Here is a 16,653-nt window from a genome sequence, read left to right as displayed (position 1 = left end):
CCATGAGTTTCAATTCGCATCACAGATAATACTTCAGTTTTGGAAAATGACCGAATTAGTATGTAACGCCCCGCCTTTTACAAAAAGGCGTAAGTGAAAATTTCGATTTCCACGTGACATTACTACATCATCAGAGTATAAATTGGCAGCGGAAAAATATAATTTATTTTTTATTTTAACATCACCGATAGGGACAATTCCCTTTCAACACACATAGAGCTTTAATTGAAATACCTCAACTTACATTATAATAATAATAAAAGGTCTTACAAATAAATACACACAAAAGCAATAACATAAGGGCCACCACGGCTCACGTCCTATGTAATAGTAGTCATATTACAAACTATAAAACAAAGCGTAAGATGTCTGGAAAGTACATAAAATAAAACCTAATAACGACATGGAAGATAAACTGTTCAGCAAGTCTATCATAAAAAGAAGACTTTAGACCGTCTCATCTATGAAACCAGGATCATCATAAGGCTCCTGATAATCCTGATACTCGTCAGTGTCTGTGCCTGCACAGTCATCTATGAGAAGGTGGTTATAACCACAATCCCATAGTTCCATAAGTGAGCTAACTGTCATTCAACAACATCATGATTTATGCGTTATTTTAAGGAACAGATATGACATAATGATGTGGTGATAGTTTTTCATGCAAAGTTTTAACAGTTTATATAGTGATTACACTCCTCTCTTGTAAGGGCACGCCCCCCCGTTTAGCGTCTTTCTAGAGGCCGTTCCCTCCTCTCCATTACATTTTAATTAACTTGTTTTCGCACTATCGGAGACCTCCCTCCTCTAGTACTTTGAAAGCCGTTCCAATCAATATGATTATTATTGTTTCCGGTTCAACTCTATCATGAACCTTTGGGAGACGTTGCGCCCAATATTAATAGGTTGATTATTAACAGTATGCAATAATCAGTCACACGCATCCAATTAAAATAAAACATAAACACAACATTACTGAAATCCAGTGCTACCCTCAGTAAGTATAAAAATACTTACAGTCCTTTTTGTGCTGTCTCAATTCATCATCTGCATCAAACACATATACATGTGCATACAAGGTCAATATCATTACTTTCTAGAAACTCATGCCTCAACATGAATTCTATTTTTATACATAGACACATACATAGAAGCGATCATCTATTAATTGGAAAATCACTTACATTTATGAACACTCAACATGGTTAAAACTTAATATTTACTTAATCAATTAGCAAATCAATACTTTGGAATAACATCTAATCTAGGTCTCAAGTAATCACTCGAGTACAATCTAAAATTCTTGATATCATTCTCTATAGTATAGAGAAATCAACCAACAAGAAACCTATGTATTTTTCTAACAAAACCTAATCACTTTTAGGGAACATCAATCCAATTACCAAACCAATTAACAAAACATATTAACAATTATTTCAACCAATATATTTGAGAAATCATAATAATACAGCATGCTCAATTTCCATAATACTCAATTTCTAAAACAATGCATTACATGATTAAACTCATGAAATCGTTCTTTAATTCTAGAGTTTTATAATTAATCAAGCCCTTAGTTTAAACAACATCACTCATTAATTATCAATAATCAAACATAATCAATACTTTAGAGTATATATATATTTTTCAAAATATAATATACATAAATAAGTTATAATAAGAATATTCAATTCTATAATTATTAAAGTTATATTCTAATATACTAGTTACTTGATTTTATGAAAATATATACTTTTAGGCTAATTAAAAACTTAGAAACTCACATTAAGGATTTTCACTCGAAAATCCAGCGAAACGGTGAGTTTTGGAAGTAGCCGGAGAGTCGCCGGAAAAGTCGCCGGAGGCGGGTCGCCGGCGGGTCGGGGTTCCGGGTTCGGGTCAAGTTCAGTGGGTCTGGGTTACTGCTGGGTTTAATGGCTTCGGTCTGGGCTTTGGGCTTGTGGGTTTTACTGAACTGGGCTCACAGGTTATGGGCTTGGGTTGGGTTTGGCTTGCTGGGTTGCTGGGTTCGAATCCATGGTTCATGGGTTGATTTGTGGATCACAGGCTTTCTGGGTTTGGGCTTGAAATCAGTTTGTGGGGCTTACGGGTTTCTGCTTGCTGGACTGGGCTTCTGGGTCTGGACAACTTCTCTCCTTCACTACTCTAATTCCTCATCTCACTCTCTCTGTTGGTCACTTGGTCTTAGAAGAAAAGAAAGAAGAAGAAGAAAGAAGATAGAGAAGAAAGGGGGTCTGCGAATTCCACAGAGAGCTTTGCTCTCTTTTATAATAGTAAGGTGAGTGGAAAAATTAGTGGGTTGATTAAAGAACTAAAATGGAGAAGTTGGTGGTTGATTAAAGAACTAAAATGAAGAAGTTGGTGGTCGATTAGTGGAGTAGAAAAATAAGAAGAAGAAACAAAAGATGAGTGTATGCGTTTATTAAAATGAAGATGGAGGAATAAACAAATAAAAGAAATAGATAGGAGAAGATGCTGAAAAATGAATAATAAAATATTATAAAGTTTTATTATTAAAACCATATATTATAAATTTATGAAAATACGTTTTACGGTTTATTTATCCGTCAATTATATTAATTCAGTAATATATATATTTGGTGATAAAAATTAATTGTCAGTTTATTAAAAACACCGGTTAAATTGAAAATATTTATAAAACAAATAAAAATAATTATTTTTATTCTTTAACCAAATTACTAATATGTTTTAAAAACTGGGGCGCTACATAGTACCTCAGTCAAGTTTTCCGTCCAAAAACTAATGGCTCGCCAGAGGTTGACATGTGGCACTATATATAAAAAAATTAAAAATCTTTAAAAATTAATTAAAAAATAATAAAATTAAACATGGGGGGTAGTTCGACCACCCTAGACTGACACCCCCTTGTTTTTTTGTTTTTTATTTTATTTTTTAATTTTTAATATTATTAATTTTTAATTTTTTTATATAGTGTCACGTGTCAACCTCAAATGTTGACACATGACAGACTGTTAGTTTTTGGACGAAAAACTTAACTGAGGTACTAATTTGGTCTTTTTTTTTAAATTGAGGTACCATCTGTGATACAAATTGAAACTCAATGACTAAAAAATAAAGTTGTCAAAACTCAGGGATCAAAAAGGTGTTTAACCCAAAATAATATATAGCCATTTTTTGGGAATAATTCCATTAAGATCAGCCTTCGGGTCAATACCAGCCCATGAAGGAGAAACCGCAGAACTCCCAGTAACGTAATATCCCTAGAGATAGATACCAAGCAGCCAAGATGGAAGGACTTCCGGGATAGTCCTATCTCAAGAAATAGACACCAGGTAGCTAGTCCCAAGAATACGGGACATAAGGTACAATTAGATTGGGTCCTAGGAATGCAGACATCCCAGGACCGAGATTCAACTTAGCCAGCCAAGGCTCGGAAAAATATTGTCCCGAGAACTCAGTTACCAAGTTAGTTAAGGCCCAGGACAAGCATGTCCCGGGAACTCAAGTATCAACTGCATCCCAGGAAATTCGAATCAGTCCCAAGAAATCCGGATTAGCATCCCACGAACTAAGATAGACATTACGGTTCAGATCTCTTGAGATCATGCCAGTCCTTAAAAATCCGGATTTAGGCTAATATAGGATTTGTTGCCAAGGATCTTGCTAGGAGATTGATAAGGAAACCCTAGTAGTAATGGTGTAGATCATTTAGCATATAAATAGGTCCCAACCCCAGGTATAAACAGAGACTAAACTTTTGAGAATTAAGCAAATTTTCTCTATCAGAAGCTAACTCAAGCATCGGAGTGAGACCCCCGGAAGAGTCTCTTAGGTTTGTTGATTTTGCAGGATTCTTGGAAAAGCCTGAACAACGTAAAAGCACGAGCCGTGTTCCCGCCATACCAAAAACTGTACTAACACTCTTAGTTTTTTTTGTTTTTAATTTAAGGGGTAATTACATTTTCCCCCATCAACTACCAACCATTGTCAACATGCCCTCATGAACTAACACCTCAACCAAAAGAGAGTATCCAACTACCAACTTTACATACTTTGCCCCATTCCGTCAGGGAATTCCGTTAACTTGGACGGAATATTCCATTTTTTGGCATTAATTTTGGTTTAAAGACCAAAATGCCCTCCAACAATAATTAATAAAAAAAATATTAAAATTAATATATTTAAAAAAGTTGAAGGCATTTATGTCATTTTTAAATTTGAGTTAGGGTATTTAAGTCTTTTCACGAATTAGACTGACGGAAGGGGGCAAAATATGTAAAGTTGGTAGTTGGATACTCTCTTTTGGTCGAGGTGTCAGTTCATGGGGCATGTTGACAATGACTGGTAGTTGATGAGGGGAAAAGGTAATTACCCCTTAATTTAATTTAGTTTTTGGGTTTTCAATTTCGATAATCAGGTTCTTGTATTTGGCCCAAGTTTTAAATGTCTCACAGTCATTAAATATGTCTTTCAGTCATTTTACCGTCAAAGTTAACAATTTTTCTTCTACTACGTGTGCCACATTTGACCCGCCATGCGCACCATGGCAACACTACGTCGACAAATTTGCCACGTCAAATGTCTTGCCATCCACATAGTTAAAATAAAAAGAAAAAGAAAAAAAGAAAAAGAAAAAGAGATCCCAATCTATATGAGAGGAGGTGGCGATACGGCCGCCCACATTTCCTGTGGGAGGGGATGGCTGCTCGGTCGCCCCCATCTTGTGGCAGGGGGTGGTAGCTTCTATAGATTGAGTTCTACCTTCTTCTTTTTTTCACTCGTTGTAGGTGGGGGGTCTTCCTTTTTTTTACCGTGTAAATGACAGAGCAAATGACATGGTAAATTTGTTGACGGAGTACTGACACCGTACTTATGACGAGTCAAATGGGATACTTGTGTTAAATATTATTTTTTTCCCTTGGTGCTGACACCGTACTTATGCCGTGTCAAATGGGACACTTGTGTTTAACATGATTTTTTTCCTCCCATGAACTGCCAGAAGCTTCTCTACCATAGTATTATTTTATGGTAAATTTTGTATCTTGGCATTTATTTCACATCTTGGAAAGAAGGACAAGTGTTCAGGCTATGCTTAACCAGATCCCAATTCTCTATGCTTCAAGTTTGATGAAAACTGGATGCCATGACATGCCTTGAATGGGGCCAATAGTGGTGCCAGAAGCTACAAAGGTCAATAGAACCTTGTTGAAAAATTATATGGACTTCTAATTTTAACAAGTGTGTGTGAACAGTGTGCAACAAAATATTAAATGCGGAATTAAATGAGACAAATATTTTGTTGACGAAGTGGAAACTCAATTATGAGAAAAACCACTCCAGGCAGGGCCGGCTCAAAGCCTAGGCGAGTTAGGCACTCGCCTAGGGCCCCCGATTTGATAAGGCCCAAAAAAAAAACTTCTAGGCCCAATTTTTTTTTTTTTAATTTAAGGCCCAAAATTTTTTTTGTAAGGTCCAAAAAAAAATTCAAAAAACTTAAGGCCTCTAAATAAGTAATTTAAAAAAGGACTTAATTTAATAAGGCCCCAATATAATAAGCCCATGGTAACTTATCAAATATAATAAGGCCTCTGAATATTTTGTTTTTGTTTACAAGTTGTTTAATTCAAAACCTAATAGAATGCAACTAGATAATGAATGAACTAATGACTTGAAAAATCTTAGCGCTAAACTTAAAAGTCGTGAAATCTTAGTGTTTAATTAATATAATAATAATATTAACTTTTTTTTTTTTTTTACTTAAATTTTTTTTTAAGGCTCCATTTTGAAGTTTCGCCTAAGGCCCCAAAATACATTGAGCCGGCCCTGACTCCAGGGCAGCCAAACCCAGGATATCCACTATTCAGAAGACAAAGCTAGTTACAAAGTAGTAGCACTCACATACCCCTGATGCAGTGGTCGTACCTTGAACTCTAACGTGTAACCCAACACAAACGCCTCCCAACCAGGTCTCCTACTTGACGGGGTCTTCAATGGAATCCTTTACCTTAGGGCCAACCCCTAAGATAGACTTCACAGCTGATCAAATCACATACTGGCAAAGCTAGAGAGCTAGCAGATCTTCAATATCTCCCTAAATACCCTCTCTAAGCTATAAGGAATTCACCACCGAATTCTGTGTTGAATGCATGCCTATAACCCCTTATTTATAGGCTTTAGAAGCCCTAATTTGAGTAAAAAACGGAGTCTGAGGCACTCGCGTCCGGACGGGCAACTTTTTCCTTGTCCAAAAGTAATTCTAGAATTTTTGCATGGCTGTCCGGACACTTCTATTGGCCGTTCGTGTGGTCAATTTACAATATTTTTCGTTAGCTTCCAACGACACCGATTTCGTCCCAATCCGATATTTAAGTAAAAATTTATGATCAAAATACCGGAGGGTGTCCGACGGCTTGACCGAGCGTTCGGACGGTTAACTGCAACCGTCTTTCCAAAATAGCGCTGAAAGCTTCCATAACAAGGCCGCGTCCGGACGATGTTGCCCTAGCATCCGGACAATGTTACCCTATCGTCCGGACGGTTGCACTTTGGCTGCACGTAATTACCATAATAAGGCTTTAAGCGTTCGGACCCTAAAGGCTGACGTCCGGACGGTTGAACTGGTGCATGTAATTTCCATATATGAAGCTTGATCCCGGACCATGAAGACTATCGTCCAGACGGTTGAACTTTGTATGCATGTCTTGCCTTATAGAGAACATCGTCCGGACGGGATCACACATTTTCCGGACGGTTTCAGCCGTCTTCCCATAACTGTGTCTTGAGGCAGAAACCCTAATGTTTGTCAAACACTGAATGGTGTCTGAACGATATAACCACGTTGTCCGGACAGATGCACTGGAACATTGGGATCTTCTCGAACTTTGAAGAGTGTCCGGACGGAAAGTTTTCGTCGTCAGGACGGATTATGCTTTGACAGATGAGCGTCCAGACGGAATACCACGTCGTCTGGTCGGCTGACAGGGAACCGAAAAAAACTTCCTTGAAAACTTCACAGAATCGTCTTAAAGAACATAGCTGAAGAGTAGACTCTGGATAAAGCAGCATCCCTGTAAAAGCAGCAACATTACATAGAAGTGATTTTGTCCAACAAAATGTAGCCAACACAAAAACTAACACTTGTTGCAAATCTTGTGCTGCTAGTTTAAAGGTTTGGTTAACAAGCTTTGCATCCTTTTGGTGGAACAAGACTCGGGCACTGATAATGAGGCTGTTGATGATAGAGTTTATATATGTGCATAAAATAAAAAATGACGAATTAAAAATAAGTGAGAATGAAGCATTATATATCATAAATATGATAGTGATACAGTAATTACAATCAAAGCAATATATATATCTCATTAGTATGATCTCAAAATACAGTCACAGAGTGTGCTGAAAAAATGGGGTAAAAGAAATAAAGAAATGATGCACATGCTAAGAATTTTCCAAAGATGAAAGAAACTATAAACCAACTGTAGAAACAAAATCAATAAGACGAAAAAAAGTGAACAAACTAGCACTTGCCTCATCCTTTCCAGACTAAATTGAAAAAAAGAAGCAAATACAATTCCTATTTCCAGTAAAGAGTCAACGGTATTACAAAAAAATGGACTATCGTACAATGTCTTCCCTCTACAAATGTCATATGGGAACAGGCATTAACCAAATTGATTACAGTGGCAATATGAGTTCCTAAAAAAGAACAAAGATATAATGATAAAGAATTAAATATTTAAACAGCTAAAAGGAAGATTATGTAATTGAAAAGCCAAATGAGAAGTGCTCAAAACATACTTATACAAAGATAATAGACACATTTTCTCTTCCCTTCAAATCTGGAGGTAAACTCCTCTTTCTTGAACTCCTCCATTTTATGTGGTTCTCTTCCGGAATGACACTTCCTGTTGAGAGACCAGCTTCTCCTAATACCCCTCCTCTGGTTCCAAGCAGCTACATGGGTATAAAGAGCAGGGAAACAAAAGCACATCAACACTAGAAGTAGCATTCCTGCACATAGTATCATGACATTACGAAAACCGTATTTTATCTTTGGGTTTATTTGCCTTGTCCAGGAAACTCCTCCCACATTCATGCCAAACACTGATACAAGTAATCCATGTCAAAATCCCTACCACTTTCACCAAAATCATAAAAAAGTGCCCTGCAAAATTCTACTAAATGTAAGGTTATAATGAAGAGAAACGTTTACCTCCGGTGATGATGGACAAAGGAAGGAATATTATTGAAAGGAATGAAAGATAATACAGTTTCTTGTTTATTTGATCAGCCTGCCACCTAACAAGGCCAGCTTGGATTGCTGTGACACGATATATTATAAACCCCACATTGTCTTTTAGCCTCCTTAACTGTAACGCCCTGCTTTTTACAAAAAGCGTAAATGAAAATTTCTCATTTCCACGTAACATTACGGCATCATCAGAATTATAATTTAGCAGCGGAATATATTTTTTTCTTAAAGACTCGAGAATCATAACATTACACATTGAGCTGACTAAATTACCTCTAGACATTCATTATAAGTTATTTAATTTTTCTTTATACAATTACATCAAAAACATGTGTCACAAATGACATGAAAGCATACATGGAAAGTCTACTAAATACAAGCAAATCTCTAAACATGTTACATACAAAAGAATACAAACATCAATAATCACAAAGCAATAAAACCTACCTACATTAGCTTTAAATCTCTTATGCTAGCAAATAATCCAATCTCTCATCTTCTGAACCTGCACCAACAAATATGTGATTGCGGATACTTCCATAATTCCAAACTGTAATCAAGTGAGTCAACTGCCTCAAATAATATAATGAAATACTAATCCATTTAAAAGTACACTATGCAACAATATGATGACAATTATATATGCTGATGCACAATCTCATTAACAATTCCATTTGTACAGTCTCATTCATTAGTGTAGATGGATCAATAAATGTTGTGGACTTTAATCACCTATTTTTACATGTATAGATATCTTGGTGCCGTGGGTCTCTTCCCAAACCGGTCTTATGCATATCGTGCATCGAGCCTCTAACCTAAGGTCTTTGCCTTATTACTTAACATTCGGTTTAACCATCGGTCTTATCAATTTATTGACGCCTTGGTACTTAAACTTTCGGTTTAACCGTTGGTCTAATCAACTTCTTGATGCCTTGGTACTTAAACCTCAATTTAACTATTGGTCTAATCAATTCACTGACGCCTTGGTACTTAAACCTCTAATCTTTCTTATTCGCATGTTCATGATTCACAACAGTAAAATATGAAATGTCCCAAACAAAACATGTTAAATGCCAAACAACTTGTATACAATTAAATAAAGCAGAAATCAAAACATCATTAAAGACAACCATGTATCATCCCCAGTGAGTAGAAATACTCACAGTCCTTTAGTGCAGTTCTCAGTTCATCGTCTGCAATAAATACGCATATGGACATAGGATTTCATTATTACTATTACTTTAGAAAGTCATGCCTAAACATGAACCCTAACTTTCGATATATATACATACATAGAAATAATCATTATCTTATTCATAAAATCATTCATTTATATTAGTTTTAAGGAACTTAATACCTTTGTCATGGTTTTAATCAAAGGAACCATGTTTTCCATAAAACATTAAAACTTGTCTAATAATATTTGAGTATTTTCCTTCAAGAGAATCACTTTAAAAAAACCATCTTAGCATCAAATCTTAAATAAACAAACTCATTAGTTAATCAAAACACTCGATAAATACCCAATCTCTGAAAGTCATAAATCTAAATAAAATAACATTCGGTCATTTACAAATACACCAAGAGAAAACACCTAATCGGCCAAAACTCAATCCAAATCATCAACAATAGAATATAACACCAAATCAACAAACTTTCAACACAATCGGCCAAACCCATTGAGAACCACCAAAATTCTCACAGCATAGACTAATCGGTCACCATACCACCAAAATTATCTATAGCAAACACTTACCCACAATCGGTCAAGAATCACCTACTTGAATTACAACTTAACCATAATATACCTAATCATCGTCAAACCCAAAACCAATACACGACCCAAACACCAAATAGCCAAGAATCATCACAAACCAAACCTACACCCAACACCACACAACTAGCCGAACCCACAAAAGGGGAAAACCATCACAAATTCGAAACACTACTCAGTCGTAACATACACACAACCGAAACAGCAGAAAACAACTCAATACCCAATCAGCAAAAACTCAAATCCACAATAACCCCAAATCAGCAGTGAATCCACCCCTTAAAAAATTACCCAAAACCTCCATATCTTATACCAATCATCCAACAGGAAATCCAACACTCAATTGGACTAAAATTTCATCAACACCATCAATCATTTATATTTCGATAACAAAAACCAAATGAAACTATTAAGAATCTACCTTGCTGATTTTCTATTAAATAACAGAGAAATCCACCGGAAAATTCCGCTGAAAATTGCCTCAAATAGCCGGAACTCGTTACTGGCTCTACCGGAAACCGCATCTCGATTCACCGGCATCAACCCATAGAAGATCAGGCCTCTGATCGGTCTCTGGATCTTTCTCCCCTTGATTCTCCTTCTCGGGTCTCCTCCCGATCGTTCTCTTTCTCTCAAAATCATATCTCACTCTCTCACTCTCTCTCTGAATCTCATCCGGTCTCTCGCTCTCTCTGTGTGTCTGGGTTCGGCGAGAAGGAAGGAGAAAGGAGAAGAAAGAAGAAAGAAAGAAGAAGAGAAGAAAATGAATAAGAATAGATGAAGGCGTCTGGGTGTGTGAAAACTGAAGGATAGTGTGTTTGTTTTATAAAGAAATAGATAAGATATTTTCTGCAAACTTGCGGCTTAAGTTTGTACAGGTGGAGATTTGCTAAGTTTCAAACTAAACTTATTGATTAAGTTTTAATCTATAAAATATCTTATATATATTTTATCTATAGTATTTTACTGTAGGTCATTTTTATTTAATTTGTCTCACTAAAGTTATAATTTTAGACCTGTTTGAGGTCTAGATCGTTTCATAATTAATATTATTTATACCATAATATTATTACACTTATAAGAATATTATGCACAATCAATTTCATACAATAATATTTTATAGTATTAATAATATCATTATATTAACTAATTCACAGACTATTTAAGCATGTTCATTTAAATTTCCTAACAATATTATTAGAGTAATATTATTACTAACAATCTCATTATTTATAAAATAATAAGACTAATGAATATTTATTTTCATTATTTATCCATAAATATCGAAGTCATTTTATTTAGTCTTCAATTCTAATTTAAGACGCTATATTCCAGGATTTAAAATCTGGGTCGCTGCATTAACTATCCGATCAACTCTTCAAGGAAGATAATGTCTTCGCTTGTAAACCAACATTTTGAAGAACATTTTTCTTTCACTCGTGAAAATACTTGATCCCCATTTGCTATCACCTGAGTTTGATGAAAATACAAAACCAATCGAAGATTTAGTCAATAGTTTTGACTTAGGGTACGTTTGGGTTTGTGATTTCAAAAAGTGCGATTTAAAAATATGCGATTTAAAAAAGTGATTTTTAAAAATGCAGTTAAGCGTTTGGCAAAATCGTAGTTTGACCTTTAAAATCGCAGGTTAGCTTTTTAAAATATTGCGTTTTCAAAAAAGCACCCAATTGCCTGCAATTTGAATAAGCATTTTTCTACGTTTTCAAATTGCAATTTTTTAAAAACGCAGTTTTCAAACGGTTCAAAATATGCGATTTGGTTTAAAATCGCACTTTTTCTCTACAAAATCGCAATCACAAACGCACCCTTATACTCATTAGATCAAAACTCCAATCAAGTGGTAGTAATCATTCTAGCCAATGACATTCTTGTGGAAGATAAAGAAAGCATGAAATACTACCATAATAAATATTGTCCATATGTTTATTGGAGAAATTTTTACTTGGCCTCACAACCTTTATGATTAACAACACAATTGATACGTGCTAGTTTCATGAACTTAGCTCCATGGGAAGAAGCTGACGACCCCAGAGATTGTTGAACTCCATTTATCCAAGTAACTTCCATAGCTACCTGAATTCTAGCTTTTTCTTTTATGGGCATGCTTCTTATCAAAGACTTGAATTTGTGAAATCATTACTCAAATACAACTTAATAACTTAACTAACAAGGAACGTATAGCTAATACTAATTCTTATCCATTTCATTCTGATTCTGGCCATTCAAGAAACCAAATGGGTTTGATAAACTACCTGAAAAGGTGCTGCAAATTAAGATGCATTTTGGGGAATCTTCTATCATCTGGCATTTGCTTCTTCAAAGCAAAACCACCTGAAATGAAATAGGAGAATTATGCCTTAATTTCAACCCAATATTAAGCCATGCAAATCCAAGCAGAAAACGATATGAAATAGATTGGGTGCTGCTTAAGCACAAAAGAAAATTGGAAAGACATGGTGAAATTTCAATGGGATTAATATCTCCATCCTTTTTCAGATAAGTAGAGCATTTATCCTCAATGGAGAAAATACTTTTTCAAGTGAAAATCCTGCAACTGGCCCTCACCAAGCTTTCTCAATGGTATCACCATGCACATATAGGTCAACAATTGGGAACATTATTTGCCATTTTGAGTATAATAACAATTCTTTATTACCTAAATAAACAGGACAATTAAATATTTTCTTCAAGAAACCTGTTGAATAGTGGTCAGTCACATATAAGACCATTTTAATCCTTCAAGTAGAATTTTATTGTGTTGTGAGTACACATGTGAGTGTTGAGTCACACATTAAGGAAAAATAAAACCCAAACCTATTAGCTCAAGCCTTTGGGTTGGAGTGGTGTCCAACCATGTATATTAACGTGCTCTTGGTGGACTCTTTTGGTGATTTTCTCCCTAACAAATTGGCATCAGAGCTATGGTTCAGCTTCCATTTAAATAAGTGTCTTGGTCATTGATGCATTTGATTTGGATTTGGTAACGAGTGTTGATGGCTTTTGGAGCAAAGTTGTGTTTAGTGGCCTGCAATTGGTAAAACTCTTGTACATGTGACACTTTTGGATTTGTAAATGATTGACATGCAAAGAGGAGTTAGGTCAATGTGGAAAAGACTTACGTGTGAGGGAGAGATTTGTCGTGAGTACACGAATGAGTCTTGAGTCCCACATTGAGGAAAAATTAATAAAGTGAGTAGTTAATATACATAAGTGGACCTAAACCCATTAGCTTAAGCTTTTGGGTTTGGGTGGTGTCCAAATATGTATATTAATGTGCTCTTAGTGGACTTTCTAGGCAATTCTCTACGCCCACTCTAAAGCTAGGCATTGATTGATTGTTCTGTGCAACTTGGCTCCCAGTATAGCAATTCCTCAGAGTTCGTTGATGGAAACCAAGTGGATTATGAGGATGTAACGGTTGCAAATGTCTCTCTCTTTCTCACCTTCATTCTCTCTCTTTCTCTAGAATTTCCCACACGACCCCTCATCCTTTAAGTAAAAAAATGTTGTATTTAGAACCTCATGAATCAAAGCCTTACTAGACTAGATAGGGGGCAAAAAGGAGTAAGGAAACTACCCTTGTTCCCACTTACGTATATGAGATATTTTAAGAAATGAACATTTTACTTAGTAGCGGGGTACGGGGAAAGAATAGGAAATGTGACTTTGCTATATTTATGACCGGCAACAAGACCTATAACAATATTTTTTTTTTTTTTATTCGGGCAATAGTTCTGAAAAGAAAGATTGCCTATTTTCTTTTTCTTTTTTAATCTTGGGCGAAAGATCTTGGGGGGGGGGGGGGGGGGCTTTGATTTATTGAAATTTGTCAATTGACTAATTTTATGAAGTTATATTCCAACTGTTACACTTAGGAGTGTAACAGTTACAATACCTTTTTTTTTACATTCCTTTTTTTTTTTTTGGATTGAGCTATCACAAGCATAATTGAGTCCTTAGCAGGCATTTTCACAACTGCAACGATGCCGCAAAATAACCATTTTTTTTTAAATCAATAATGAATGATACACAATTCCAAAAGGAATGGCACTCATGTTGTGTTTTGCAGATCAACAATTTAGTTATAAGAAATTGTAGATTATATTTTAATCCAACTTCATTCTTTTATATTCAAGCATGCAGCCTTTCTTAATGATACCTCAAGGTCTATGAGTGTCCAAATCTCTGGTGCACATGATGAATTGACCCTTTTGATTTCCACTAAGTTGAGATGCTACTTATGTTGTATTTACTCCTATTGGGTGGGCTAGCATAGTCCATTTTTATTTGGGTCCATAATGGGCTGGACCTATTATGTAAGCACTTGAGGAAGCCATGTACTTTCACCCTATAAATAAATGGAGTTAGCCCAGTAGACTTTATTAGATCATCTGAAAATTAGGGTTGAGAGACTAGATTCCTCCGCACACACTACAAACAGGACGACGGCTAAAAAATTAGAGATGGCAAACTCATCATCAAACAATGAAGGTACATACGCTTATATCTTGTTCCTTCACATGCTATGAAGTAAGGCAGAATCCATATAGAGGGCTAAAAAAGATATAAGAGACTAGTACTATACAAAATAGAAATCATTTGTGACAATCTCTAAGGTAATATGTTTGAAACCAAAAGAAATATCCCACATGTACAATAAGTAAATAATGATGACGTAGACAACACCTTATTTCAAAGTTTTTCAAGATCAACCAAATCAATTTAGCGAATGTTTGCTTCAGTTACAAAGCTAACATCAGGATCATGAAAAATGATGCATGAACCTTGATGACCCTAAAGTTTGGTGTTACTATTATATTATAACAAATAAAGGATATAAAAACCGATAAGAAGTTTCTTCCACAAGTGAATTGATGATTACATTTACAATAATTGGGCAACGATATATAAGGAGGATTCAATTATAGTTGGCACAACTTAAATTGGAACCAATCGAATTTTACCTTTATCCATTTGAATCTCCACGGAATCCAGCTCCATCTCGAGTTTAGTCACAACATCTTGAAGGTGATCCACATGCGTGTCAAGAATGTGAACAAGATTAGAAACCGATTTTGACACAGGATTATCAGCCTCCTCAGAGTGATTCGTTGTCAACAAGAGCTCAAGAAGATGCTCCTTGATAACAATTCCACATGCGTGAAAGGGATAGGCATTTTGATATGGATTACTTGTATCAGTGTTTGGCATGAATGTGGGAGGAGTTCCATGGACAAAGGCAAAAGACCCAATGATAAAAGACGGTTTCTGTAATGTCATGATACTCCGTGCGTCAATGCTACTTCTAGTGCTGCTATGCTTCTGTTTGCCTTCTCTTTGTAGCTGCTTGGCACCGGAGGAGAGGTATGAAGAGAAGCTGGTCTCTTATCAGGAAGTCATTCCAGAAGAAAACCACAGAAAATGGAGGAGTTCAAAAAAGAGGAGGTTACCTCCGGATTTTAAGGGAAGAGAAAATGTGTCTATTATCTTTGTGTAAGTATGTTTGGAGCACTCCTCATTTGGCTTTTCAATTACAGACTTGTTAACAAATTAAGTGTGCAATCCCAAGTGTAGGTTGTCGTGAAATAGTAAATTATCGGAGGTTCGAATGTTGAACCACATGGATTTGGAGAACAAAGAACACTAACAAAATAAGATTAGGAAAAATCTGTGACAATTGATTTGTTGAATGATTTTTATAAAATGCAATAAAAGATGTAAGGAAAGAATAATTAAAAGAAACTACTAAAGTATTGGTGTTTTACTTTTAACAAAACCATAATATTTATTCGTCAACTCATTTTATAACTCAATTGAGAGGTAGCTAAGGAGTGCACCCAATCGGAAAATAGAGCAGTGATCATAAAGAGAAAATATCATTAAAAGATTAATCTTAAAAATTAATTGATTTTGTTACACAAAATTGGTTATTTGATTCGTAGGGAATTTCCAAGTATTCACTGTACCTGTAGTTAACAATGAATCAATGAATTTTACAGAACAAAAACCATTTTCTAAAATAAATAATGCAATCAATTAAAAAGATTATACATTAAAAATCATAGAAGAGCTGGAGAATAAATACTATAATTTCATTAAAAGTTTTACCCTTAGCCTTAACTAGAGATTTAGCTACACGTGACTACGAAAATATATTCCATCTTCAAAGTCCTAAACATCATGCTAGTAAAATAAAATAAACTGAGAAGAAAATAAAAATAAAGAAAAGTTGATAGAATGATGAACGTCGCTTCCTTTCTTCCAGAGCTGTACTCCTTTTCATAGAGAATAAAAACATCTCATCCTCTTATTCTCCCCTCAATTATCGTGTGTGCAACCTTGTTTGATCAAGATCTTTTTTTCTTTATTCAAAGGTCTCTTTTTTATTTGGATCACTGATTACATTGCACCTTTTATGGAAGTAGGGGTCTTCACTCTTCATACAGGTAAGAGTTATTTTGTGGGTCCACCTATTGTCTTCTTTTAATTAAATAGGAACTCCTATTCTTTTCATCTTCTTTCTTTTTATTTCTTTTGTGATTCCTACAAAGCACAAACTCTTGCATTAATATATCATTTAAGCTCAATATTAATAATTAAATAA

At 35.3% G+C, this 16,653-nt stretch overlaps 1 long non-coding RNA gene across 1 annotated transcript; it reads right to left on the bottom strand.

Moving 5' to 3' along the window:
* Positions 1-220: 220 nt before the first annotated feature.
* On the bottom strand, positions 221-2,272 carry LOC133853782 (uncharacterized). Its single transcript, XR_009896738.1, has 3 exons — positions 1,785-2,272; positions 1,018-1,047; positions 221-533 (listed from the first exon to the last, which is right to left on the bottom strand). It is a non-coding gene; the product is annotated as an uncharacterized LOC133853782 (long non-coding RNA).
* Positions 2,273-16,653: the final 14,381 nt, after the last annotated feature.

The sequence above is a fragment of the Alnus glutinosa genome, chromosome 13, assembly GCF_958979055.1.
Source record: "Alnus glutinosa chromosome 13, dhAlnGlut1.1, whole genome shotgun sequence".
NCBI classification, from domain to species: domain Eukaryota; kingdom Viridiplantae; phylum Streptophyta; class Magnoliopsida; order Fagales; family Betulaceae; genus Alnus; species Alnus glutinosa.
This window is presented reverse-complemented; position numbering and strand designations above follow the sequence as displayed.